This window comes from Agelaius phoeniceus, chromosome 15 (genome assembly GCF_051311805.1).
Source record: "Agelaius phoeniceus isolate bAgePho1 chromosome 15, bAgePho1.hap1, whole genome shotgun sequence".
In the NCBI taxonomy this organism is placed as follows: domain Eukaryota; kingdom Metazoa; phylum Chordata; class Aves; order Passeriformes; family Icteridae; genus Agelaius; species Agelaius phoeniceus.
The window spans coordinates 9,909,374-9,937,284 of record NC_135279.1 but is presented as its reverse complement, the minus strand read 5'-3'; the positions used below and the strand labels follow the sequence as shown (position 1 = coordinate 9,937,284).

General features: G+C 42.4%; 1 long non-coding RNA gene across 2 annotated transcripts; it reads right to left on the bottom strand.

The window, feature by feature from the left end:
- Positions 1 to 376: 376 nt before the first annotated feature.
- On the bottom strand, positions 377 to 27,875 carry LOC143695322 (uncharacterized). 2 transcript variants are annotated; one of them, XR_013184419.1, is made up of 3 exons: positions 27,736 to 27,875; positions 1,920 to 1,980; positions 377 to 508 (listed from the first exon to the last, which is right to left on the bottom strand). It is a non-coding gene; the product is annotated as an uncharacterized LOC143695322 (long non-coding RNA). The 2 variants fall into 2 exon arrangements; XR_013184418.1 differs by having other exon boundaries at positions 383 to 508; positions 1,908 to 1,980.
- Between the last annotated feature and the right edge of the window lie 36 nt (positions 27,876 to 27,911).

Genomic DNA, 27,911 nt, shown 5'->3' with positions numbered 1-27,911 from the left:
TTCATCACCAGCACCCTCTGAGTCAGGATCAGCCCCAGGAACCACAGGCAGTGAGTGCAGGTCCCATGGATAATGCAGGGCCAACCAAGTGGGCACGTCAAGATATCTTTCAAAGCAGAAGGCAAATAATTAAAAGCTTGTAAATGCTCTAATACTCATTTCTGATAAGAGCTGCTACTTTGAACTGTGGGTACTGATTTATTCAGCAGGATGTTTGCTACAGCATGACCTTAGCCATGTAACATATGGTCATGTTTCTTCTCTGAATCAGGCTTCCAAGCAGCCCCTACCTGGAATATTATTTTTTTTCACTGAGGCTTCATGAAATATTAATAGCTAGAAAGAAAATTAGAAAGCAAATATTTCCTTTACTGAGCACAAATGATTCCTTTCTTCTTGACACTGGTTTACAAGCATTTAAGGCAGAGATGGATGGACAGAGCAGGGGGTGACAGCCTTTCCAGACCTGCAGCTGTTCAGTGGGAACACACAGAGCACCAATGCAGAGCTGTACAAATATAAAGACAGTGCCATTTTTGATTGCAGATTTTATATAAAGTGCTTTGGCTCATGAAACAACTACTGGAAAAATACATGGAATCAAATTCAATCATCTGGGCAGAAATCCTGTTGGAAATACAGAAATAAAGAGATAAAGATAAAACAATGCAAATTACTGAAATGGCCTGCATGATTTCAAGGGTGGCAGGTGGTTCCCAAAGGCTGTTTTGCCTTTTAACCTGGTATTCCTCAGGGCAGCTCAGGGGTACCCACTGCCACACATGCCTCTGCCCTGGCTCACCACTGAGAAATTCTATGACACCTCTTTGCTCTTCCTTTGGGATCCTATAACCTTCATTCCAGCATGTGTCACTCACAGTGAGTATTACTACTAGTCATACTGTTATCCAGCTGTTTGCTTTTAGAGTTTCATATGAAAAGGAAAAAAAAAAAAAAAGAGAACAATCATATTTAGCATTATGGACACTTTTCTGTTATAACAATTTCCAGATGTTCTGCCCCTTGATGATGCAAGCCACAAAATCATGTTTTATCGTGACATAAATACAAAGCAAGATGAAAGTCATGGAAATGCCTGTGTATTCTTTTCTTAATGCAGCTGTATTTGAATTGGGTTTTTTTGCATCTGTCAAGCATAAATCAAATGGGGGGAAACAATCCTCAGAAGTCATCCATTCCTTCACAGAATCAGTATTTTCTGTCACAAATATTAGCCTTTATCAAGAATTGTTCTCCACTATGAACTTTCACTTCGCACATTCACGGACAGGTTAAGTTAAATGTTATTAAAGCATTTCCAAGCCTGGACTGGAAAGGTCTGAAAGTTGGTGAAAGTTGCTACATTTATTGATCTGCATTATGAAACATTAAGTTATAAGTACTGTGTAAGGGGGCATGCATCACATCTGTAATTCCTAATTTCTATTCCCAGCAGTCCCAAAATATAAATGAGTGGCTGTGGCCAAATCCCTGATTTGGGCATGAGGTTTTTTTCATATTTTCTGGAAACGTGATAATTAATTATTAGTTTAGGTGCTCAGATGAAACTTCCTAATCAGTAAATAATTATTCAGTTTAAACTTTTCTTTAGAGCCCTGGCAAGCAGGATATCGTATAAATGACAAACAGGCTGAAATGCTAAAAAGTGTTACTGTGTAAGCACAAAATGCAGCGGTACCAGGAGAAAGAGCAGCCAGTTTTTCTGACGTTTCCCAAGCAGAGCAGTGCTCGCAGCGAGCCCTGGGCTGTGCTTTACCTATATCCTGTATGAATGAATCCCTTTTTTGTGTGGTTGCTCAAAGCCAATGTGTCCGTTTCTACAGAAGCACCCACAGGATCACCGAAAACCACATATTCAGTTCTTGTTAATGTCAGCAATGACGTACCAGAGCACATACTTGTTTGTCCTGTAGAAATTGAGGACTTCCACCGCTCGAGCGTGAGCCTGCTGCCGAACGCCTGTTCAAATAGAAAAAAAAAAAGAAGAAAAAAAGTTGTTGACATGAGAGGAAAAACCAGGTTTCCTGTTTGAACTCTGACAGGTACTGGAAGATATGAGTAACATCAAATCTTGGTCTGCTCTAAAGGCAGTCTGTGGTCAGGGGGTTCTCACATTTGTTTGTGTGGAACAGCTTTGAATTGTTTGCAGATACCGCGCAGAAGAAACTCAGAGATCCTTATCAGGGTACAGGGCCTGTTATGAAATATGTGCGTTTGTGAGTAGGTTACAGGAGATCAAAACGGCTCCAGATGAGATGCCTCACATGCTGTAAATGCGGTAGATGCTCCCGAGATACCTCCAAAAATACCACGTTGCAGTGTTGTCGAGTACAGGCAGTGGCCACCCTTCTTTCCATTTGTCACTGTGGGGCAGGTGAATGGAGTTTGGGGGATTTTTTTCCAGATCATTCTTTGGTTTTTTGTGTGTGCATGTCTGTCTGACTGTTGAAATTAAAAACTTTCCTTGGTTATGATTTTCACTAATAGAACTACTCAAACAGTTTCTGAAGGGGAAACCTGCAGCAAGGACAGACAGGGGAGATTCTGTGTGAATGGCACAGAATATTCTCCAGCAGAAAGGAAGGTGAATAGACCTGGATGGAGATGCAGGCAGAGCTCTTGCTGAGCCAACAGGACAGGACTGGACCACGGCACCCAGCCCAGCTCTGAGAGGGGCTGGTGAGAATTGCACCATTTGCAAGAGACTTCCCAAAGAGCCCTGTCCAAGTGAACAGTCAAAACTGCAGCCAAAGCCCCATCTCCCTCACAGCACAGCCAAAGCTTCATCCCATGTCAAAACATGAAGCCAAAGCTTCATCCCATGTCAAAACGTGAAGCCAAAGCTTCATCCCATGTCAAAACATGAAGCCAAAGCTTCATCCCATGTCAAAACGCAACCCCTAAACATTTCTCTTTCCTCACACCTTAGGGCAAAGCCTAACCAGCTGACCAGACACTTGCCAGCAGCTCAGCCATGCCTGGAGCTTGCCCTCCAGCCCAGGACTCCAGGTGCGAAGAGCTCAAAGGGCCCTGCTTGGTCCCATCCTTGTGACAAGCAGCTCTCCAAATCAGCATTCATATCTGTGCTCAAACACTTGCAATGCCTTCTCCTTTTGACCCCTCAACACCACAGTGCAGTGCCTTTGTATATAAAAAACTAAGCCTCAATTTCCCCCCACACTCTAATGTAAAACACCTCTTTCAAAAACTCTATTCAACCCAGAGCCCTGCTAAGCCCAGGTCTATCAGAGAACACAGCTCATTCACAGCTCCATGTCAGCTGAAGGAGAATTTTAGAGCTGCTTCAGCTCATTTTGTTGAGGCAAAGCTCTCCTCAAAACTGGGAATCACAAATTGATGGCACCAGAGCTCTTGTAGCCCAAACTGAGCCCACGGAGGAGCTTCCAACAGAACCAGAGGCAATTCTGCAAACACCCCTGAGGAAGGGAACAGGGTGCTCCAGGAGGAACACCCTCCTGGGAGAACATTAACACCTTGCTCTCTCACTAGGAAACCACCATGTCCCTTCCAACCCAAACCATTCAGCGATTCTATGATTTATTCTTATTTCATTTTTTCCAGCTCACGTGTGTGAGATACTTCTACTGCAGCCAGTGTCCACAGAAAACAGGCTTTCACTTTGCAGGCTGTAATACACATGGCAGTAAATTGAAAATTAAAACATTGAATCAAGGAACAGAACAATTCTGCAGAACAACTCCAGCCAGTTGTGGCTCAATAATGGGATTTATCTGGGCTAGCCACAAGTCCACTTAGCTTGCAAAAGCCTTTCTTGAGCTAGTTGTAGTAACTTCTAATAAGCTTGAAGCAGAAATAAAGCTACAAGTTCCTTACAAACCTGATGCAGGGCTCAAACCCTCAGAGTACATAACTGGAGGATCAGAAACTCAGTAAATAATTATCCACTTAAAATACTGAGTACTGTGTTTGTCTCCATTTCTCAGCTAGAACCCTGTCAGATAAACTGATAATTTTCTACACTAATTTTTGTAAACTTAGCAGAGTAGGAGTTTTTCCCCATGATCCTGGATGGATTTTGCCAGCTGGGTTTTGAGTGCTGGTTCTGGCACAGAGGTTACAAATGCAATATTAGCAGTATGTTCCTAATGGTCTCACACTGAAATTCCCCTGGTTAACTTAATACCTGCATTAAGAGCTTTCATGAACCACAGCTATAAATCCTCTGGCAACAAATCATTGACCATTTACTACTTATTTGATGATATCAGGATTAAACCATTACTTATTTTGTAGTAATTCATACCAGTGTCATTACAAATGGACTTATTAAAAGTACATAAGATGAAACCTAACTCTATCAAGAATAGGAAAAAGCCTGTAGAGTCCTAACTAGAAATAACATTGAATTAATGCAGTGTTACATGATGGCAATGAAAAATATTAAAAAATGGAAAACCTGGTAGTTTATCTACAGCACTTCAGCATTATAAATTTACAGGAGTGAAGAGTTTGTCTTAAATACTAATCCATGGCAATTTTTTAAATAACTTTTGAAGTAAAACTCTTTGAAATAACACATTACAGATCTTTGTTCCTTTGAGGCTCCAAGTACTGATGTGAATTATTACTTTCAAAGTGCTGTTCCTATCTACTCAGTCTTTTTTTATCAAATAATAAGGCCAGGTATGCTCATAATCTTTGTATCTTTTGAATATTAATGGTAACTCAGGAAGATAATCGAATTACCCAAGAGGTAATCTTAATTCAGTTGTTAAACATAATTTCTGTTCATTACGTTCTTTTAGCATCATTTTGATAAAGAATTTTCCCTTTTTAACTCTTCATGTTTAAATGCTGCAACCAAATGTTTTCTTATTTGAATAAAATAATTACTGAAGTCCTCTTCATCTTACTTAAATTTCTTCTTTTCAACATCTCCTTTTATTTTGGATTTTGAGACAGCCAATAAGGTACAAAAAGAACTCTGTATACTCTGAGTAGAAGCTTTATTTCTTAAATCCAGACTTTCCTGGTAACAAACACACAATACAGTCCTGCTCTGAAAATCCCCCCGTATCACTCAAATTCCAGCTCTCAACTGCCACATGTGCCTCCAGCTCTGAATTAATTCATTCATCACCAATATGATCTGATTTTATGTTATCAAATACAACATGCAGAGGCCGAGAAATGAAATAATTTGTTGGCTTATTAAAAATAAAAGAAAAATTTAAAAACATATTTTTAACAAAGCAGCTCATTTTCAAAGTGTCAAAATCTTTTTGTCTTTTTCATTTTTTTTTTAAATTCTATACTTTCAGAATATCTAACCACAAGCATTTGAGCAAACTAGAGAAAAGAAACTGTTGGTAATGTTCTGCACGTTTCAAAAGGCAGCAGGATATACACACAGTTTATGTTTCTATCTATAGAGAGCTGCAGGCAAACATACAGTGGAACAAAGATAGACATCAAGATATATTTGTACCTGCTGCTTGTGTGCCTGCATGGAGATAGATTCTTAATGAGATAAGTAAACAATGGAAACTTTTAAAATTCGAAGTTTGAGTGTGCTCAGCTCTGTATTTCTCTCTTACCTCTTCAGTAATAATTTTTTAATGTGCTTTCCATGAATTACAGCCAATCCCAAAGCATCCAGCAAGGCTGGGAGTGCAGCTGTTAGCTCTGAGCCTGGCTTTGACCTGCACCAAAGCACAACCAAACATATAAAAGTGAAATAATTGTCTTTAATTCAAAGATTTCTTTGGCGTTCTAGCAGAAAAATGACTTCTGAACCCCTGAGTGAAGCAGTTGCAACGTGGAAGGTCCTGAGCAGAATTCAGTGGTACAATTCACATCTCACTGCTTGTCCCCATGGCTTGGCCTGCCCAGAGGACAGGTGGGGTTTGTGCCAACACCAGAGCCTGGCTGAACCTGCAGGGATGCTCCTCTGACCAGGGAATGCTTTATTTCTAGTTTAGAAAACAATGACCACATGTTTGAGGAGAAAAAGAGACTCCATCATCAGCTACTGGGAATGGGTGAAGCCCTGGGGGTTCAGCAGGACTGTGATAACTCACAACTCACACAAGATTCAGGGCAGCCACAGGAACTGATCCAGAAGTTGATGAGATCCACGTGCTCATTCCCCAGCACTGCTGGAAGAGCCATGCAAGTGTCCACAGAAATCAACTGCTGCTAGCAAACAGAAAAGCAATTTGCTCTTTTTTTATTAAGCTTTCTTTTCCCTTTTACTGGAAAGGAAGCAAAGGATATTAAAAAAAGTATTTAAGAGACCATGCATTATTTTCTAATAGCTATGACATTGTGTTTCAAAGCTCCATCCCTGGCAATCCTGTGTTAAATATTCATCCCAATTCTTAAGCAGTTCCAAAGAGGATATACATTTCTTTGCAATCAAACTTTAAAAATAATTGAAATAACTAAATCCAGTAAAATCCAGATGACAACTGACTAACTTTGCTTTCTTACAGAAATCCAGTGCCTTCAAGAATCTTCTCTTCTCCTCACTGTTAATAGAGTTCAGTTATAAACTGATGGTTTCTTTCTTGGTCTTGGTAAAAAAAAAAAATTAAAAATACACCTTTGATAGTAAAAATTATCTGTAAAACCAGAATATGAAACAGAAATTAAATAATAGACTGAAGGCTCTCCTGAATTTATCATTTCATTCTCCAGTAAACCTCCCCCCAGTGCCCAAAACCAGGAAGAATTGTGTAGCAGTAGGTTTGGGAAAGAAAAATAAAAGGGTGTTCTTGGAGAACCAAAAAAGGGCATGTGAACTGAAATATTGTAAAATCATTAATGTAGCATAAGTTAAAAAAAAATTACCCTTCCTGGAGGTTTAAAGCACTGGAACACCAGTATTTCTTGGACATTAAAATAGCCTCTGAGTGTTGGAGAAAATCTAACACACGGGCAGGTACACAAGTAGAAGGTCAGATCCCTCAATATAACACACAGTTGTGTTTCATCTCGTGCAAAATCCACATTTTGAGTGTTTGTCAAAAATGAAAGTTGGCACTCAGACGAGGCCAAGGTACCAGCTGGGTACCTTCCATTTTATGTCTTTCTTCAAACTTCACAGGAGCTATAAAAGCTACACAGATTTTGTGGCAATCCCTCACTTTATTTTATTCCAAGGTACAGGGACAATAGAAAGGAAAAAAGAGAAAAATAAAGCCACAATTAATTTTAAAAAACTTCTGCTCTTAAAAGAAAAAGGTTACTCTCAGGTTACAAATGCAATTTTTCAGTTGATGATTTTCTCATTCCTAGTAAATGTTTCTGTGATTTTTTTTTTCACTTTCAAGGTCTGGGTTGTGTAAATGTTTTATTTTTGGCCACAACAGAGGCTGCATATAGCACCTTGGTGTGTTCCTGGGGCTCCTTTTGATGCCATTTCAGGATTCTCTGTAGTAACACATTTTGTGAATTTTACCAGCATCAATTTTATCCAGCCTCTGTGTGGCTGGTACACTTGAAAGTACTGCACGAAATGCAACACTGGGAAATCACCATGGGATTTATTACCAGGTTTCCACACTAACTCTTCAGTAGCTGGAAATCCAGGCTAAGAGCAGTAATTTTGTTCCTTCAATACAAGACTGTAAGTGCCAGGACAAGACTTCCACTTTCCCAAACAAAACAAAAGAAAAAGCATAAATTAACAAGAGCCATCTACAAAGTGGGATACTACAATTCTCTTCTAAGTGTTTTGTGAGTGTCAGGATGATTCCAGCTTTTTGGTTAAAATCCACACCACCCCCATGCTCCAGGGCCCTACAACTGCACATTTTTAGCTTTCTGATCATGATCCCTCTCCCAGTTACATTTCTTTCTTGGGATATCTGGAGTTACATTGACCTTCTGCTCTCAATCCCAGTTCTCACCTGGCCACAGCCACTGAATTGAGCTCCCAAACCCCGATCATGCCTTACCCATAAATTGCTATGTGCAGCACAAGATTTCCCAGACAGAAATGTGCACATGTATATGTGCATTAGCAAAAAAACTACTCTGAATGCAAACTTTCCTGAACCCTTTGATGACAGCAATAGAAAGTGGGACTGCAAGTGCTGGAGCGACGCTGCTTACTTGCATTTCTCATTATTGTAACGAGCAGTCTACAGGCTCTGCAAACCAAGCAGCAGACAGAGACTTATTCTCCTGCAATTGCTACCTGCTGCTGATAAAACGTTACTGCACAGACAAATTCTGCCCTCAGACTTTATGTAAACACACGAACAGTTGCAGGCTCACAAAAGGCACCAACAGCACCACTTTTAGCAGTGATTAGAAGGACAAGGCAAAAGGCAGAGTAATTATCTGTCTGGGGAAAATGCTGCATTCAACCATCCTCATCACACAGCACCTTTAATTGAATGGCAGCAAAATGTGCAAGTAAAGAGGACAATGGGAAGGAATCTGCATGGCACTGGGTCCCACAGACACCCAGAGCCTACAATTCCATCATCCCCACTGCCCACGGAGCCACCGCACTGAAAACAATGATCAGATTTCACTGTGGAAACCATGATGTGCTCTGTACACAGACAGGAGAAAGTAAATTTTCAAAACAGAAACCCTAAAAGGGTACAGGATAGCGCACACCACCTGGAGTTTCAGAAAGCCAGAAGTTTGGTTTAGTTTTTCTAAATTTGTTGTATTTCTGTTTTAGTTTTATTCTGTTCCACCTCCTCTTTCTCTCTTTCAAGTCCTGTGTTACCATAATTATTCAATTCAACAGGGCTTTCTCTAAACATTTCCAAGCAACCTGGTGAAGGCTGTACTTCCAGAACCCTAGAAGTTACTACAGAATGTATTTTCCTCTCCTATCATAACACCCTTTCTGCTTCAACAGTGTAGCTTTTCTTTCTGAGCCCCTCTTTAACAGCCCTCCACATGGCCACGTGCTATCAGTCAGAGAGTTTCCATTGACTTCACCAAGCTTTGGTTCACACTTTCTGTTTGAAAGTTTTCTGCCCCTTCTTATCTTCAGATCCCTTCACCGCAGTGCTTCCTACCCACACAGAAACTGCTTGGTACAAGCTGGAAATCTTATGATGTTGTGGCTCTCAGGCTGCTCCCAGTCCCCAAAGAAGGTAAAGTTTTAGCCCTCAGGGGGGGTCAGTAACTCCTGATCTGGACCATCTATGAAAAAAAAATTCAGCCATAAAATAAACCTCAGATTTGGTCATATTTAGACAAAACTGTTGGGGGTACTCGGCCACTTTTGGTCCTATAAAATCTGAGTGATTCTTCAGCATGGGTGTCAAAGTGGCTCCCCCCACTGCCCAGGACCTGGGTATCCAGGCAGAGCTAGAGAGCCAATCAATACCTCATTATCATGTTGGTTCATCAAAGATCTTCAGGAAACTCAATTTCCAGATAATGTGGATGTACAAGCCTTTGCAAACACACCAGAGAACAAGAGGAAGAGAAACATGATCTTTACAACAGAAGTAAAAATGGATCAAGTCCAATATGGACAAGTATAAATTAAATTAATAAGCACAAATACACCCCTGCAGATATACTCTGTGAAAGAGTAACACCAGACAGGAGTCAATAATTGTGATTTGTTTCCCAAAAAATAAAAGAATATGCAGTATTTTCTATAGGATACAAAATGCAACATCTGTGTTCTGTGTCACTGTGGTCCCAGCTGTGCCACCGCCAACCATTTTGGGGATTCAACTTCAAGAAAGATTTGGAACAGTTGGAGAGAGTCCAAGAATACAAAACCCAAAGAGAAAAATTATCAGACAACCCAAATATATGGCCCATGAGAGAGGACTAAGAAAATTGAGGTTGCTGAGCTCAATGAATGGGGCTCCAGCAAGGGAATAACATGACCACAGTCTCTGAAAGACTTCCAAGCAAGAAAACATTTCATTGGGCACATCCACAGAAAATTCAGTGAGGAGGATGGACGTGGACTCTGGCAAGAAAGATTCAGGTTAGACATCAAGAAAACCCTTTGAATGAGAGGAAAGCACTGGAATCAGTTGACTGGAGAGGCTGTGGAGCTCCCACATGGGAAGTAATTTAGAGCAGATTAAAGAGTTTTTCACCTGAATGATGAAGGCAGTTTTTCCTGTAGTGGTTCAGGGGATCGGCCAAAAGACGCAAGGAGTCCTTCCCCTGCTTATTAAACAGCTAACCATGGTTAGATTCTCCAGGCACATCAAAGTGAACACCAAACCAAGCACAAAGCAACTTCAGATCCATGGATGTTGCAATGATACAATTTTCTAGATTTTTTTTTTAAACCCTCAACAACAGCTAGTGGCAAACCTTGCCCAGAAAGTCCACAGAGGTGATGCAATTTCACTCTGCTGAGAGATCTGTGGTGGGAACAGGGAAGAATTTGCCTTGATTGCTTTCCACTTCCAGTTCATGAGTTCTCTAGGAACAGGCTTGGCTTGTGTGAGGAGCATGGAGCACTTTTCCACAGCATGATCTGCATGGCACACTTGGGCTCATATTTTCTTTTGCAGTCTTTGTCTAACAACAATAACCACAAAGGCACTGGCACAGCTCTCAGATCTTCCATCATCCTGCTCCCATTCCCACCTCTGGCTGTCCCTTACAACCTTCTGAGCTCCTCAACCAATATAATATCTGAGCATTGACAGGGACATTAAGGGTTTTTCCCTTGTAGAGGTCATTTCTGAGATCAGCCTTCCCAAGCACCAGGAGACTGGAAGAAATTAAGTAGCAGAAAAATCAGTAACAATAATTGCCAACCAAGCAGCAGAATTGTGTAGGACATTCCTTGAGCAAAACAACTGCTGTCCCAGGAGCTCCTGCCTCACACCCCTATCCTTCCTTCCCTTTTTCTTCTCAGAACTGGCCAAGGCAAAGGTAAACATCCAACAGAACATCCTGCGCTTCAAGCAGAAGCAGGATTATTGTAATCATAAACCCTGAGCCAAATCCACACGTTATGCTGATGATTTATCCCAAAGGAAGGTGTGGCCACCCATTTCAGCCACGGTCTGAATTATTGTTCTCACAAGCTCTGTGCATGAGGCTCACTGGGGTCATCCTCCCTTAACTGGGAGGATATTTACTTACACAATTATTTCATGTAGTCTGATTGTTCAAGCTTTTTCTTTTGTTCTTGTAAAGATTAACTTCTTTAAAAGATGTTCAGTCAACAAAACACTCAAATATAGTTCTCTTGGGGTCTATTTCAAGAAATTAAATACTTGGTGGTCATTATATTTCATTACTAGTACTTAGTGTTTTAGAAGTTGGGTTTTGTTCTACTCATACACATAATTTATTCTAAAAAGACTCCTAAACATTTATTTCTCCAAACTTACTAGTCCATTACAGAATGAAATGTTGTATCAAAGAGGTTAAGGTGAAGTCAAGTCTTAAAATATTCTTACCCAAAACTAACTGCACTTGCAGACTTTAACTGCTTATTTTCTAGATAAATATAAAAGTCCTTAGAGCAGCAACATAGGCAACATAGGCTCATATACCACACCCAGTCAGAAATCACAGAGTCACAGAATGGTTTGCATTGGAAGGGACCTCAAAGCTCATCTCAATCCAACCCCCTGCCATGGGCAGGGACACCTTCCACTGTCCCAGGTTGCTCCAAGCCCCATCCAGGCTGGCCTTGAACACTTCCAGGGATGGGGCAGCCACAGCTTCTCTGGGCAGCCTGTGCCAGGGCCTCCCCACCCTCACACAGAAGAATTTCTTCCTTAGATTCAATCTACACTTACTGCATTTCATTTGAAGCCATCCCCCCTTGTGCTGTCACCACAAGTCACTCTAAGACCCTCACCAGCATTGAATTCCATTCCATTACTGTCACAAGAAATTCCATGGCAGCAGGAATCCCAGAGCACAGGAGATGGACACTGCAAGCACAGATCCTGGTCTCTGCACTCAGTAGATAATATTGACACAGACTAAAGAGTGATTTAAAAAGCAAGTTACATAACTTACCACTGTCTCTCAGTGACCATTCCTGCTTTTTAAAAAAGCCAGGCAAGGAAAGATCTCAGACACTGGAGAAGTCCTCAGAAAAGGAATTTTAAGTCATAAGAAACAAATGTCCTCTTCTCTCATCAGTCATGCTTGCCATTAATGATTTATTCTGGGTAGATATCTAACTGCAAGAAGCCTTTGATGTGCCATACTCCTGCTCCTGAGACAAGGAACTCTCTGGTAGTGAAGCTTCCCTTCAGTAAGAGAGTGGGATCAGCCAGGTCTGTACCCAAACCACGAGCTCCATGCATTGTGTGGATTTGGGAAGGGGAGAGAGTGATGGCAGAATGAGCCATTCAGGACCCACCATAAAATAATATTTATAAATGGGAAGCTGTTCAGAGCAGGGCTAGGGAAATAATGAAGAGCCTGAGGGAACAGGTGGTAGAGGGAAGATTAGAGGAATTACTTATGTATATCTTTGACCAAAGAAATGGTCCAGAAGCATCTGACAGGTACCTGCTTCACATGGAGGGGGGGAAGTAGGTGGGGTGGGATAGGATGGATATCTGGGAGCAATTACAGGAAACTTAATAAAGAGAAATTTAGACTCAACATGAGGAAAAAAAATCAAAGGAGAAAATTAGAATATTAAGTACTTTGGGGGTAAAAGGATAATTTGCAGAAATTTCTTCACTGGAGAATTCAAAAGCCAGCACAATAAAGCAAATATTCAGCAAGGAGAATCATATTTTGTGAAGAAGGGAAATTGTCTTGGTGACCCACTAATGCTTTGCCAGCTGTGGGTCACCAAGATCCAATGCTCTACTTATACCTGACCACATCATGGGATGCAATGAGGTAAAGATCAACAGCCTTGTTTTTAGGAGAGTCTTTTCTTGGTATCTCTGTTTGATGCAGCTCCACAGACCTGAGCTTTTGTTGTGCTCCATGGCCACCAGGGCCAGCAGGAGCCAAGCACAAAGGGTGCCAGCCTGAATGGCAGTCAGAGCAGGGAGAGCTACCAGGTGCTGCCCTCACCCTGGAAGGGAGAAACTCCAGAGCAGGGCATGCCATGGGGTTGCTCTCCTTGTTCCAGAGTTTACATCTATGACACAAACACCATGGTCTCACCCCAACATTTATTTCAATAAACACTGGGAGAGCTTCCAGAGGCCTGTTGTAGGCAGTTATGAAAACTAACCATTGAGCCATTATATAAATGATCTTCCAGGCATTCATTATTATGGTTAGTGCTGGAAAATAACAAGACTTTGAGGGGCTTCCACAGCAGTAGAGTCTTGTTTGTGATCCCAGAGGCTCTATTCAAGCACATCAGAACTAGTCTAAGCTCTGACTGAACTGTGAGACACTGTGGGGTTAAAACCATTATTGCATCAAGATTAAATACATCTGTTATGAAAAACTCCTCTGCTTTGCATACATGATTCAATAAAGACTCTTAGAAGGATAATTGTTTTGCCCAGGTTATTAACTGGAATTTTCTTACTCTTTTTTTATTACTCCTCAGAATAATTCTTAAGGTAAGCAATTCCTAATTGTGCAAGTATTGTGTTAAGTGAAATACTCTGAGTGTCCATGCCCGGATATTATGTTCTATTACCAAAAGTCATCCTTGCACTAGGAAATTAATTTTATATTTCAATAAACTAAAGCTGACAGTTCATCTATGAAAAATATTAAAAAAAAAAAGACTGGAAATTTTGTTCTGAGTATCAGAGATTACGGTAAAGTGTGAATTAGGTTTGTACAAGATCTGAACTCGTTGAAAGCACATGCGAACCAGTAATAAACAGAATAAGAGTTTTCTCCCAGGCTGGTGGCGGCTCTGAGCAGCCGCTGGAGCGCGGGCCCTGCAATGCGCGGGGCCGGGAGCAGCGCCCGCCCGCGGCCGCCAGGGGGCGCTGCCGGGAGCGGCTGAACCGCGCGGGAGCGAACGCGAGAGGGAGGGAGGGAGAGAGGGATGGGAACACCGGGAATGATGGGTGGAAACAGCGGGAATTGGGAACACCGGGAATGATGGGACCACCGGGAATGATGGAAACAAACACCAGGAATGATGGAAATACAGGGAGGGATGGGAATACCGGGAATGATGGGTGGAAACAGCGGGAATTGGGAAACACCGGGAATGATGGAAACACCGGGAATGATGGAAACAAATACCAGGAATGATGGAAACTAACACCAGGAATTGGGAACACCAGGAAGGATGGGATCGCCGGGATCAGCGCCCTGTCCAGAGAAACTGCGGCTGCCCCGTCCCTGGAGGCGCTCAAGCACAGGCTGGACGGGGCTTAGACCAGCCTGGTCTGCTGGAAGATGTCCCCACCCATGGCAGGGGGCTGGGATGAGATGGGCTTTAAGGTCCCTTCCAATACAAATCATTCCACAATCTTAACCTAGCTTGGGCCAGAACCCTTGAAAGCCACATGACACTGGTTTTTCCCTAAAGGCTTGATCCAGGAGAATCATTGGAATGTATTTACCAGAACAGGTAGTGGCAGTATTCCTCTCTTCTCCAAAGAAGAATTCAGAGTTAGGACATGGTTTGGGATTCCAGGAGCATAGGGCCTTACCTCTCCCCTGGTTCAGGATTTCAGGAGCACAGGGCCACAGCTACCTCCTCCATAAGCAACATCCTGGCTCCCAAGCAGCAGGCTGTGGGCAACAAAAGGCTGGGCATAAATCCTGCTCCTGATGCTTTACCCTTGAATGGAACATTTCCAGACAGATTGGACTGGAGAAAGAGTCTTATCCTACACTTGATCCCTTTCTTATTCCTGTTTATTCATCTTGGAGCTTTAGAGAAAGAACACCTCTCCCAAAGAACAATAGTTGAAAAGTGATTCAATCTCTGAACTACTCTGAAGGGCTCCAGCACCCTTCCCTGTGTTCAGGGAAAACTCTTATTTTGCAAAAAGCCTGATCTGTCACAAGTGCTGTTGGAGGAGTCCTACAAGTCTCAGCCCTTCCACAGAGGCAGAACTTTGCCTACTCTGCAAATCCAGCCAGGGGAGAGGTGTTAAACAGCAGCCCCAGTGTCGCAACACTCCTGTCCTTGCCCAACAGCCACCCAACCTTAGAGACTTCTGAGCCTGCTGATGCCTCCCCTGTCAAACTTAGCCTGTCCCAGAGCCTGAGCAGCACAAATGTCCTGCAGGGCTCTCGAGAATCCCATTTCTAACTCTTCAGAGTCACTGGTTGAGCAGCCATAAGGGATAAGAGAGATAACTGGAGAAGCCACTCTGGAAGCTCAGAGTGGCCACTAGTCAGCATTGCAGCCTCTGACAGAAAACACATTGTTTCTGCTATGTGGACAAACGGGTTGGACTAATTACCACACATAATCATTATTATTTATGCTCTACAGACATCAGAGTTTTGTCTTTAAATGAATTTATAGAGGGGGAAAAAGATCACGAAGCTGAATAATCCCTATAATTATATGCTTAAAAATCCTGAATGGAAGAAATTAGGGGACACAAAGGAACACATAAACTAATTATTCCTTGTTTTGCAGCTAACGTATTTCTATGGTAACCACTATGGTCTTCGAAGAAATGAAATTATTTTAAGCCACTCCATTGGAAAAGTCACCCAGTAAAACCGCAAAACAAAAATCTCTCAAATAAATCTAAAGATGAAGGAAGAAACCATGTATTTTCCTAGCTGTGGATTATTAGAGCTATGAAACTGTAGTTTTATTAAAACCACTAAATAGGCTCTCTCTTACATGCTCTGTGGGAGCTTGGTGGGTATGAACATGGGCACAAAGGCACACATGAATGTGTGGGTACAGAAGAGAGAATTTCACCTCTTCTATACACCATGTGTCAGTATGGCCAAGTGAACAGAGCACGAGAATGTATGGGTTTTAATAGTTGCATTTTTTGCTTCTTTTTCTTATTACATTGAAAGCTTTGCCCTAATCCTTACAGAACCTCAGTTCCCCCTACACCCTTTTGCTAAGTATTTATTTAAATGTGGAGTGTCCCAATTCTGCCTCTCCCATATGTGAAAATGTACATTAGGTAGGCAAAAAAGGCATATGATTTTTGTAGACCCACAACACGTGAAAAGCAGTCTAGTATTTAATACAGACCAAGTTTACACATTTTTTTCTTCGAAATACAGCAAATTAATCAAAAACATGCACTTAAAACCTAAACCAGCCTTTCACCAGCTTCATATTATTTAAGTTTAGCTCAGGGGGTGCATTGCCAGAGGAATAATTCAATCAGAATGGCCCACAAAGCAGGCAGGCTCTGGCTCTGTGGGAGGTTCAATTCTTCAGGCTGTGCAGAGCTTGTAGCCAAAAAAGTTCATGCACACATGCCTCACTCTTCTTTTGACCACACCACCAAAACCAGTGGCTTCCCCTATCACATCTGTGGCCATGCTGGCAGCTACAGATAAAGGAGTTAAATGAGCAGGCTCATATGAAGGGATCCTCAGGGTTCAGTTGGGAGGAAAGTCCCTGCAGTTGTAGCTGAGGAGCAGGGGTCAGAGCTTTTTCACCCAAGTCAGAATTCTCTTCCTCCCTTTCAGCTCTGCTTGGCGCTTTTACTGTCACCTTCTCAGATGTCTGCCTGCCTACAGTGCTGTGACCAAAACAGGAACTTTACTGCAGAAAACTCAGTTGAGTGCTCTGCATGATCTGCCTCTCTCTGCTTGGATGAACTGTCACAAATGGAAGAAACACCAGGAAACTTCAGTGTCTCAGGCACTAAAAGGTTGCACAGTTCCCTTTTGTATTACTTGTTACAGAACAGCCACCATCAGCTTTAACATTTCTCTGGGATAGTTCTTTGCCACAGCTTTGCAAGGATATAAAGACATGGCACACATCCAGGCACAGTCCAGCAAGATTCATCCCTGCCTTTGGTTAACATAAGATTATTACTATTCTTAATAATAGCAATAACAGTTCCTATTAAAACATCCTGCTGGCTTTGGAGAACAGGTTTCTGTTTTCCTCAGGTTCTAATTTTAGAAGCTTCTGGGGACTATGTAAACATGTGAGCTGGAAACAAACAAAAGAACCATATAGATTATTTGCTGAAAGCTTGGGGTGGGTGGTCAGATGCAAGTACCCTGCTGTACTGAAGTCACTGCCCTGGGCTGCCACAGAAGAGTGCAGCACAGGGGTGTCCTGGGTCTGGCTGAAAAGAGCAGCTTTTCCTTCTGCTTCCTTGGAAAAGGCAAATCTGGGACAGATAAAGATGCACTGAAAGCCACCAACACTGGGCAAACACTGTCAGACAGGGAAAGGCCATGAGGGTGAGCAGAGCCCTGTCTAGAACCTCATCCCAGTCAGGGAAACCTGCTCTTGTTTGATGCAAAGCTCCTCAGCCCTCTGTGCCAAGCTGGTTGTGGCCCTGTTCTGCATCTGCTCTGCCAAGTCTTTGTGCCTACTGCTATGTTTAGAAGAAAAAAAAAAGTAGTGGTAAAACGTTAGTTTTGCATTTGTAGTAACAGCTTTCTTCAAAAGATAAAACAGCTTTTCACACACTAAAGTGGATCTCTAAAGTCAAGCTTGTTCACATCTCATTCTTTGTTTTCATTAATCCAGAGGAAAGAAAAAACCTACATGACAATTTGCATCACACTTCTAACAGACAGAAGACCTGAAATATCTTCACAAGTTAGGTTTTTTTGGATTTTGATTCTACAAAGCACTTAAGCAGGAGCTTAATTTACAGCAGGTAAGTAGTATGTGGCTCCAGTGGGACCATGTATCTGATTAAAGAATAAATGTAATTGTCTCTCCAGATCAATGCCATAATTTACTCCCATTGAGTATCAGATAGATCTTTATTGTCTCTTCAATAAACTCATGCAGTGCAAAGCACTAAGTGATGCAACTTAGGAAACCAAGCACGCTCTGCTGGAAATCTATACCCAGATATATATTAACATTGCTGTGTAAGTATTTAATTTCTATTAAATTTCCTAGTCAAATAAAATCCTTGCCTTTTTTTTTTTTTCTCAGAACTGTATACAAAGAGCTCATAAAAGCAAGCCTCAGCTTGTCCAACAACGTCTTGACAAATTTCAGACACGGAAAAAGATCCTACACCAAAAAACCAAAACCTAAACAAGCAAGCAAAACCAAGCAAAGAAAACCCACTCACTTATCAGGTCAGACCCTACAACAGGGACAAATTTTCAAGACCATGGAGAATTACTTAAGGCATTTAAAAGAATACAAGAGTTTTGAAAGCCAGCTATAGCACACAAAAGTAGATATTGGGTTTGCTTTTGTTGATAGTTGGAGCTTTGGACACGTGTTCCTTTATCTGCACTTCAGGGACCCTTATTCACTCAGCTCTGAAAGTTAACACATCCATCAGAGGAATGATTTAATGGCCTTCACAGCCAACAGTGACCCTGCAGGAAGAATAAATGAGTATGTGTTGTTAGCTGAAGGCGAAGGCATGTTTTGCACACATGATGTCACTCTTGCAACTCAGGAAGAACTAATTGCTTGGCTTGTTGTAAAGTCTCCTACTCGTTGGGTTCCCTTGCAAATTATAGTCGTCTGGAGAGCTGCAGCATGTCATCAGCACACAACAATGTTGTCTGAAGCGTAATTAATATCTGTCTTTCTTTTCAAGTTCCTTATTTACCCTCTTTCCCCCATGACAAATATGTTAATGACCTCTCCAAAACCCACAAGTTGTCATTTTCAAAGAGCCCCCGTCTTTCTGCCTTGAGCTGAACAGTTTAGAGTAAATCACGGTGAGCCTGTTCTTGCCCCCATTAAAGCTATTGAGGGTTTTGTCAGTGACTTCAGTGTAAGCAAACTCTCACAGTCTGTAATGGCAGGGGGACCACAGACCTATTTTGCTTTGCACCTTCAGCTAGAGGAAAAAAAACAACCAACGTACCAAACAAACAATAGGCAGGGATTGCCTTACCATTTCACAGGATTTGGGGTTTAAATCAAGAGTCCAGAGCAGCATAAGGATCATCAGACCACCCAGCCTCATGGGCTGAGAAGTTTTTGTTGGGTTACAGGGTCTTAGAAGACCACTGGTTTTGCCTTTGGCTTAGATTTTGGGAATGGGCTTTATATTTTTGAGGTTATTTTCAGCAATATTGACTGCTTCCCTGATTCTCTGTAAGTACTTATCTGCAAAGGGCAAAATACTGCCCAGAGTTTAATACAGTTGCATGTGAAAATAAACATATAGAAGATTTACTCAGTGACAGCAATAAATGTATTGGTAGCCCAGGCCATTACTGGGGAACATTTTGACACCAGTTCATGAAGTACTGCTCACACTCATAAAGGGCTTGGATAATTCTGAATGTGTGTCCACTTTTTGGGGTGCAACTTTACAAATGAGTCAGGTTTACAAATAATAAATGCATTTACACTAAAACCAGAAACAGGATCTTCTATATTCAATTACCCACATCTGTATTCTACTTTTATTTTTCATTTTTAAAAAATCCCCTGATTAAATCATCTACCATACAGCAGAAAACTCCATACAACACAAAAAAGTCCTATTTCCGCTACTACTTAGCTGTTAATTTCAGATGTGAATAAAGCATTTCCCTTTCCAAGAGTTAAGCACATGGCAAATCCCCATGCTGCATTTATCAAGTTTTTGCATGTTTCTATCCCACCCAAGTTAGCAAGGTAGAACTTCTGGAATTCTAAGTGTATTAGTGATATGAATGTACTTGCAGGTAGGAACTGCAAGATACGTTATAAAATTACTCTTCTTTTGCACATAGAGCTGAAAAATAGAGGCTCAGACGCCCTTTTTCTACTGCAAAACATGTGCTATACCAGATTTCAGCTGAAGTGCCCCTCTTCTATTGACCTAGAACTTTGCAGATCTGTGAGGACCATGACTGGAAGCAGATTTTCATCTCTAATTCCAGCTCTGCCTCAGTGGTGATGCATTTGAGGATGAGCACTGTCCCCAAGGTCTGTGCTCTGCTGTGGCCTCAGCTAAGGAGGGGCAAATTTTACCTTGGCTGGAGCAGCTTTTCCCCAGCACCTTTCCCCAGTCAGGAGCATTATTCCACGCTATGAGGTTGCCAGTGAGAGCAGCAAGGTCACTCTCCCAAGAGGGATTTGAAACCCCAGACTATCCTGTAAGCATAAAATACAGAGAGCTCCCCCAGTGCTGCAGGCTGTGATACAGAGCCTCAGCCCTGCTAAGCAGGGGAAGGAAGCCCAAGGTCTGTGAGCACTAAAGTACAATATTCTAAAAGCCACCTGTCATTTACACCTGAGAAAAGTATTTTCTGTTACAGAAAAGCACGAAGCAAGCACAGTATATAAACATTGCTGAATGACAGGAAAAATCCGTTTCAGCAGAATGCTTATTTTTAATGACCTATATTGATTCTCATTCCATCATGGTTTAATGTGTTTCTTCAGCATTATGTAAAAACCCTCCTACATTCATCATTTAATAACGATAACCCCCACTGCATTTAAAAGCATGCATAAGTTTATAAAGTCTGCCAGACAAGCCCAGTGGATTTTAATGATCTTCTCTCCTAGCAATAAATGGAGAGCTCATAGAATAGGGGCTGTGATTCAGGATTCTTGGGTTCTGGTCTTCATTTTGCAATATTCTTTCTGCCAAACTATGCTTGACACCTCTGTGCCTCAGCTTGCCTGGTTCATAAATGGGCCCAGCAACACCTGTCACACGCTGTTAAAAGGTTGAGTTAATTGCTGCTCATAAATCATATTGAGAGCCCTGGAAAAGAGAAATATATATACATGCAAAGCAGGAGCGATGTTGTAATAGAATTGCATTGCTTTCAGATACACTGTTTAAAATTAAATTCTTGGAGATTCATACCTCTAGTATCACTTTACTACCCATTAGCATTAAAGGTTGCTTCCAGAACATTCAAAACCTGCCTACAATGTTTGTGCAATTCAAGACAACATTACTATGACACTCACTAGAATAGGAACAATTTTCCCTATCCATCTCCTACTGGAGTGGAGTGAATTTTGCATTCGTTCCAAGGGTCATGGGACCCAAATCTATTCACCATTTCCAATCAGCCTGCAAAAGCAACACTGCCACTTTATAAGACACAAATCCTACATTTAATAGCTCTGTCACAAACAAATGCTTCCACTCCCTCCTCTTAACAAGCACACTGGGTGGCTGAAGGACTTAAAATTAGGCACCTTAACTTTGGGAGGTGTTTTGAGATCTGCCCAGTACAAAGCAGACTGTTAACATTACCACTCTCACTCTGATTTGTTTTTCCCCCCTCTCCATTCATTACTTGCTATCAACTCCAGCTGCTCTGTGGACAAGAAGCAGATCAGGGGGTTAGGAATGAGCACTGTGGCTTTCAGGGTGTCATCCACAGAAATGGAGTTTGCAATAGCAGAAACAGGATAAAGCTATGAAATTTGGATTAGATGGGAAAAATTGCTATTTAGACTTCAATGATTTTCAAGGCATCAGTTTTACTTCTTCCCACTAGAAAGACAAGGGAACATTACAAACTTTCAATCCATGCCCAGAATACTGCAGAACCCAGCAAAGCTGTCTTTTCTTGGGCTTTTGGCTCAATTTCAGCTCTGAGATAGAGCCAAAGTAGAAAATTTCTGTGCCTTTTCCATGTTGCAGTGAAGTGGCACAAAAAGCAATAACGATTCAGGGATGGAGGTGCCTGCAGCAATATGACTCCATTCCTACACATCTCTCCCACTGCTCCGTGGGTTGGACACTCCCTGTGCTCCAGGCCATGTACCTGACCACAAGTGGACCTTTGGAGGAGAGAGCCCTTGAATCCCTGCTGAGCTGTTCCATCCTGCTATGATTTCCAACCACACCACTGCGACAAAATCCCAGACAATGAGACTCATCCTTCAGCCCTGCCCGGGGTATCACCAGCTCCATTGCCAGAGCAGCTGGCCCTCAGCTCGTGTCCAACAGGCACATGACAGGTTAGTCTGTTCTTTAACCCTTTCAGACTGAACTGTTTCTGGTTCTTTCACTGGGTGTGTGATCAGGGAAACCTGAGGTTTGCTGTGGGTGTCCCTGCCCAAAGCTGGGGTTTCGAACAAAACAATCTTTAATGGTCCCTTCCCACCCAAACCATTCTGTGATTCAATGGGGTTTTTTCCCCTTGAATCTTACATGTCAGAAAAATTATGTGAAGGCTTCTTAACATTTAAGATCTTAACATTTTAGTAGCCACTTAGCACCAAATGAAAAAATCAAGCTACAAGAATTCATTATAACTTCTTTCATGCTTGAAATCAAAGGAGAAGCAGTTACCTGGATTACTGAAATCTGAAGCAACCAGATTTTACAAGAAGGGGCCTGGATGCTGAATAGAGCCATCAGTGGGCTGGAGAATGTAAACAGGGAGACAGGTAATATAAATAATCCATGGCTGGAGGATTCAGCCCCCATTTGGGGGCAGAACACCGAAACTATAATTGCTCTTGCCACTGATGAATGAAAACAATTACTCATTTTATTTAACAGTTGTTAGTTCTGCCAACACAAGTTTACGAAAGTCATTAGTCAGACTGCTCATAAAATGAAATAATAGAGAGGTTTGATTCTTAAGAAATCACAAGATTATAAAAGAGCCCCAAAATGGATAAAGATGTCCAGGCATTCTCTTCCTATCTGGTTCAGACAACAGAGACCTTTACCCCCAGCTTTTCTTTGGAGTAATGAAAACCAGAGTTTTTACTATGATTTTTTTAAATGAGATAGAGAGCAAGCCAAGTCTTGGGGCTGGAGAAGCAAGAACTCTACAGCTTCCCACATGGATGGGGATAAAACTTGGGATGCTGGGGCAGTGCAGGCCTGGGCAGAGGCTGCTGGGAGCGAGGCTCAGCCCCTGCCAGGGCACGGCCACACAGAGATTCAATGGCTGGGTGTGGGAGGAGGCCAAGCTGAGCACAGCAGGGACAGGAGGAGGGGAAACGCTGAGCACACAGGAGGAGGGGAAAGGCTGAGCACACAGGAGCAGGGGAAAGGTTGGCTCAGCTCATCCTGCAGCAGGGCAGAGGGGCAGGGCTGCCCCTGAGCCTCCCCTGCCAGCACTGCAGGCACAGGGGGCTCCTCGGCCAGGGCCAGGTGCTTGGGCAGCACCCACCGTCCTGCCAACCCCAGCATCAAAACCTGAGAGGAACGTTTGATTCTGTGCATTTAACCTGCTCAGGCCCTGGCAGGAGGCTCCTCAGCCACCAAGACAAAGGTTGCCTGCAAAGAGCAAACAGATATTTTATGTCCCAAACACTCAATGCCTCAGGGGAAGAGGGGCAGGAGTGGGTTAGCAGGGCAGGATGTGCAGGGGAATGGGATAGGACTTGGCATTCCCACTGCCTCCCCACTGAGAGAGGCTTGTGGCATCAGGAGTGAAGCTGGGTGGAAACTCTGTGCTTTCCAATACCTTAAAACAAAAAGGATTTGTAAGATTTCCACCTTTTCGGGGGATCTACAAGGAGTGGTCCCAGCTTTCTCTCACATCAAAAGCACATTCAGAAGATCAGACAGAGCTACAGCAGGAACAGCAGCTGGAGAAGAGCACTTGCCCCTTACTATTACTTCTAGACAAAGCCATAAATGTACCAATATTTTGGGATGCTGGAATGCCACTGACAGAAAGATGAGAAACAAAGCACATAACCAGGTTCTGGTGAAAGCTGGAAGGGGCCCCATCCCAAACCTTCTCTGGATTCAGTTATGCATTATTGTTTAACCACAAGAAAAGAAAACTTTCATAGCAGATATTTCTGTTGTAATTAGTTGATCTTGGTGTGGCCTCTAGAGGGTCCAGTGTATGTGACCTATCATCAATATTGTCTGGATGCTACAGTTTCTGTTCTTTTCACCTTTGTATTTAATATTGGAGAGACATCATGCTCATATTTTCTTAGAGAATATGGCACATTGCTAAAAAATGCACCAAGACAGAACTGTACTGCCATCCACAGAAAGACCTTCTCAGACCACAGAACTCTTTTTGCTCCTTTTAAGCAGGGAGCAGCACACCAAGAGGTGAGGCACACAGTGCTCACAGCTCCTGCTGCAGCTTCCTTTTGGCCACCTGGGATGTGCACGCCTCAAGGGAAAACAGCCAAAGCTTCTACAAGCCTCTGTCTTGGCTTACAGCACTTCTTTCTATGAACACTGACACAGTGTACAGTCACTCTCTAGACAAGAAAGCACCAAACTCCTGCTGCTTTACAGCCTCTAAGGAGAGCCACCAGCCCAGATTGAGTCCAGAGGAGCAGCTAAACAGGGGCAGAGCAAAATGACACAGCATTAACACCTGTGAGTATGTGAGCTCACTGTAGCAAATACAAGTTCCAATGTGACAGATTTTACTGGTAAACATATATATGTCAATAATCTGGGGGGGGAAATGACCTCTGGAAGGGGAGAATTTAGCTCAAGTTAAGTTCTTGCTTCAGTCCACAGGTCAGAATTTTATTGTACTTCAAATACTACTTCATATGGACAAAAAAACCTTGTACATAACCCAGGAAGGCTCACACTGAGCTCAGGAAATCCTGTGGCATTAGAAATGGATAAGTTCAACTTTTCCTGGCTTTACAGTGGTGTGATCCAATACCAGTATTGAAAGAGAGGCTAAGAAACTTTTAGTTTTTCTCTAACTTCATACAAGCAATATCTAAGCTTCCTTTTGCTAATATGTGAAATGAAAACCCTTCACTGTACAGTAGCTAAAGAGCAGTGGGTATGAAGAGCTTCAAGGATGTGTAATCAAGGGAAAAAACCCAAGACTTAGGCTGAAGCCTCATGCACCACCTTGGCACGTGGAGAAGATTGTGTAGTTCATTTGTAAGAGTGGAAAAAACTGGGATCCAGTTGTTCATTCAGCAATTAAAATTGCTGCTGAGGAGGAGGCAGTTCTCCAAAGCCAAACATGCATAGAGTTTACAGTCAGCATAATATGAGGTGTTCCAGATCTCCTTGACCCCCAAGCTCACATTCTGTTTGTGCTTCAAGCCCTCATAGCCTAGATATTTGTAATTCTTTCTAAGCAAAAGTTCCAGTTAAACAGAGATGAATGGCATGAAAAGTTTAATATTTTTAATGATCATAAAGAGAAGTCTTTTACAAAGTCTAAACAACGCTAATTAATAAGTAAATGGAATTCAAGATTGTTTGTTTCAGCTAGGCCATCTCAGATATCACAAAAAATGCCTTTAAGAAATATGCTTCATATCATTCCACCATTTCTAAGTGGTGGGCACTGCTCAAAGAAGTCACTCCATAAGTTATTTCCCCAGCTGGATTTCCATATGCTCAGGAACAGAAAGGAGCATTTCTGCCATCCTTCTGTTTGAGTAAATCCCTGTGAATCTCTTTTGTCTGCTTGGATTGCCAGGAAGAAGCACTGAATCTCCTCAGCAGTGTTTTAATTGGCTCTGTGAGAACATGCTCTCATCACTCCCCTTCATTCTCTAATGTATCTTTCCAAAATCATAATGCCTATTTCTCTAATTACTTTATTTGGCAGCCTGAAAATAAGGGTAATTACAGTGTTCTCTATTAGCTTGTAAGGAGGACAGAAGACTAGATGATTTGGAGGAAGGAAAAATCAAACCAGTAGGTCTTGGTTATACTCAAACAGGAATTTCCAGAGGAAATGTGTGGTTGTCCATGAAGGACTTTGACAGCAATTTTCCTTTAAACCAATACTGAACCAATACAAGACAACAGAGGCTCAGTAACGATGCCACATTCCCAAATGAGATGTTGAACAAATGTCTTTACTACATGAGGTCATTAAAGATTTGATGTCAAGATGAAAGGTGTTAACCTTGGAAGCCTGGCCAGGCTCCAGCATAGATAATTACATTCTGCCTCCCTGAGCAGCTCTCAGCAGAGCTCCAGCTGGACATTTCAGCCCTTGAACCATTACAGCCTTGCTGTGAGTGGCTCCAGAAAAGGACTGTGCAACCCAACAATATTCTGTGTTAACAACTTCTGTTCTGGAGATGCAAACCTTAGAGAGGTAGCAAATGATGGCATTGGGTTACTGTGCATCCTGCAGCTCTTTTACACCCAAGCAGCCCTAGGAACACCATGAAAGCTACAATGCACATAGCTTTTGTGGGACAGACCTTCTGGAAAGGAAAAAGTATTGGACCTTCACTCAGAGTGTCTTGTTTTGGAAGAAGCTCATAGGGGCAGGTGAGGGCTGCTGTTCTACCAGAATTGCTCAGGTTTGCATGGTGTCACTATTTCTCATGGAATCAGTCCTGCTTGGATCTGTGAGCTGTGGGAAAATTCTGCAGTCTCCTAACACCAGTACCAGCTGTGAGCACAGGGTTTGCAGCCTGGCTGTGGGTGCTACCAGCACATCAAGAGCTGTGGCACTGAGACTGCTCTGCCAGCAGAGCACTTACAGCTCCAGACACAGGCACATGGGAGGATTCCCCAGAGGCAGAGCTGCATGGCTGGGCAGAGGCTCCCTGCCTTCCACCATGGCCCTGGGCACACACCCAGCCCTGTGCTGCTGCTGTTCCAGGCAGGATGGGCATGGACAGCCACCCTCACACCTCTGATTTCCTCTGCCAGGCCATGCCTGGGGATGGGAGCTGGGCTGCACCCAGTGGGTTTGTGGTGGAAGCAGGGCAGTTCTGAACTGCAGCCCCTGATGCCATTATCTGCTTTCAGAGGCCAAGCAGAAAGCAGCACTGAGGGTATTTTGCATGAGCTTCCCAAGTGTTGATGAGAGTGTTATTACCATATGCATCTTTTCCTTACAAAAGGGAATTACATTTTAGCTCAAGCAGACAGGATTCCTGAGAGTCCCATACTGAAAAATATAGGCTGCATGCAAAAACCCAATGCAGAGACTCACTGAAGTCTGTCACAGGCTGATTTAAATGCAAGTGACTTCAAGGACTGCACTCTCAAATGTATCACAGGAAATTGTTGTAAAAAGAAAATTATTGACCATCCTACAAATACAGGAGTAGATAGAAATAAATCCTTATTTATGCAAAAACCCCTAAGCCTATCTGATCTCATATTGATGGCCATTCTATCTTAGATTCATTTTGTAAGACCTTTAATAAAACTGTGCAATAACCAGAGCTAGGGATGACAGCCCATGTTAAGTTTCTGACACTGCAAAGAACAACGTGGATCATATTCAGAAATTTTCCCAGTGCTCAACATGCCACTTATCAAATTCCCTTCAAGCATTCATCACACCCATGCAAATAATTTATTCTTCCCCACAGAGGCTTTGTGTTTGATCACAATGACAACTTACTGCTTCTGCTCTGCATCACATACATTATGGAGCTTCACACCCCAGAGCAAGAGCTAAATCACATCGAGGAAACCTCTTGAGGTGTCCATCCATTCCTGCAGTCCTTGCACACAACTGCACCTCATGAACTCACAAAGATTCAGTTATGTCAACAAGGTCTGCAGAACCAAGACCACGCTTTTGAAAAACGAGTTGTTAATCCTGAAAAGGATTAACACATTAGGAGATAAGCAAATGCCCAGCTCAAGATTATTGTTACAAGCTAGGCACTTTGATTATAAACTACATTTTTATCATTTAGGAGTCACCTGTCCTGCAAATACACATGCACTAATAATTTGTCTATGAAATCCCTGGGAAACCACAAACAGGTTTTAGAATCTGCTGATCAGGGTAAGTAGTCTGTCAGAATAGCTTTAGCAAATAAAAGAAATGCAAAATACCGAAACATACCTAGAGGACAGAGTCTCCTGGCTGAGTAGGGCTGTAGGCTGGGACCCAGAGAGCTGCTAATTTGGGATGGAATAGCTTTTACAAATCAATCCGTGCAGAAAGCCAACATCACACGAGTTATGCATTTACCAGGCAGTGTTTGACAGCAAGAAAAAAGCTACAGCACAGAAAATTTC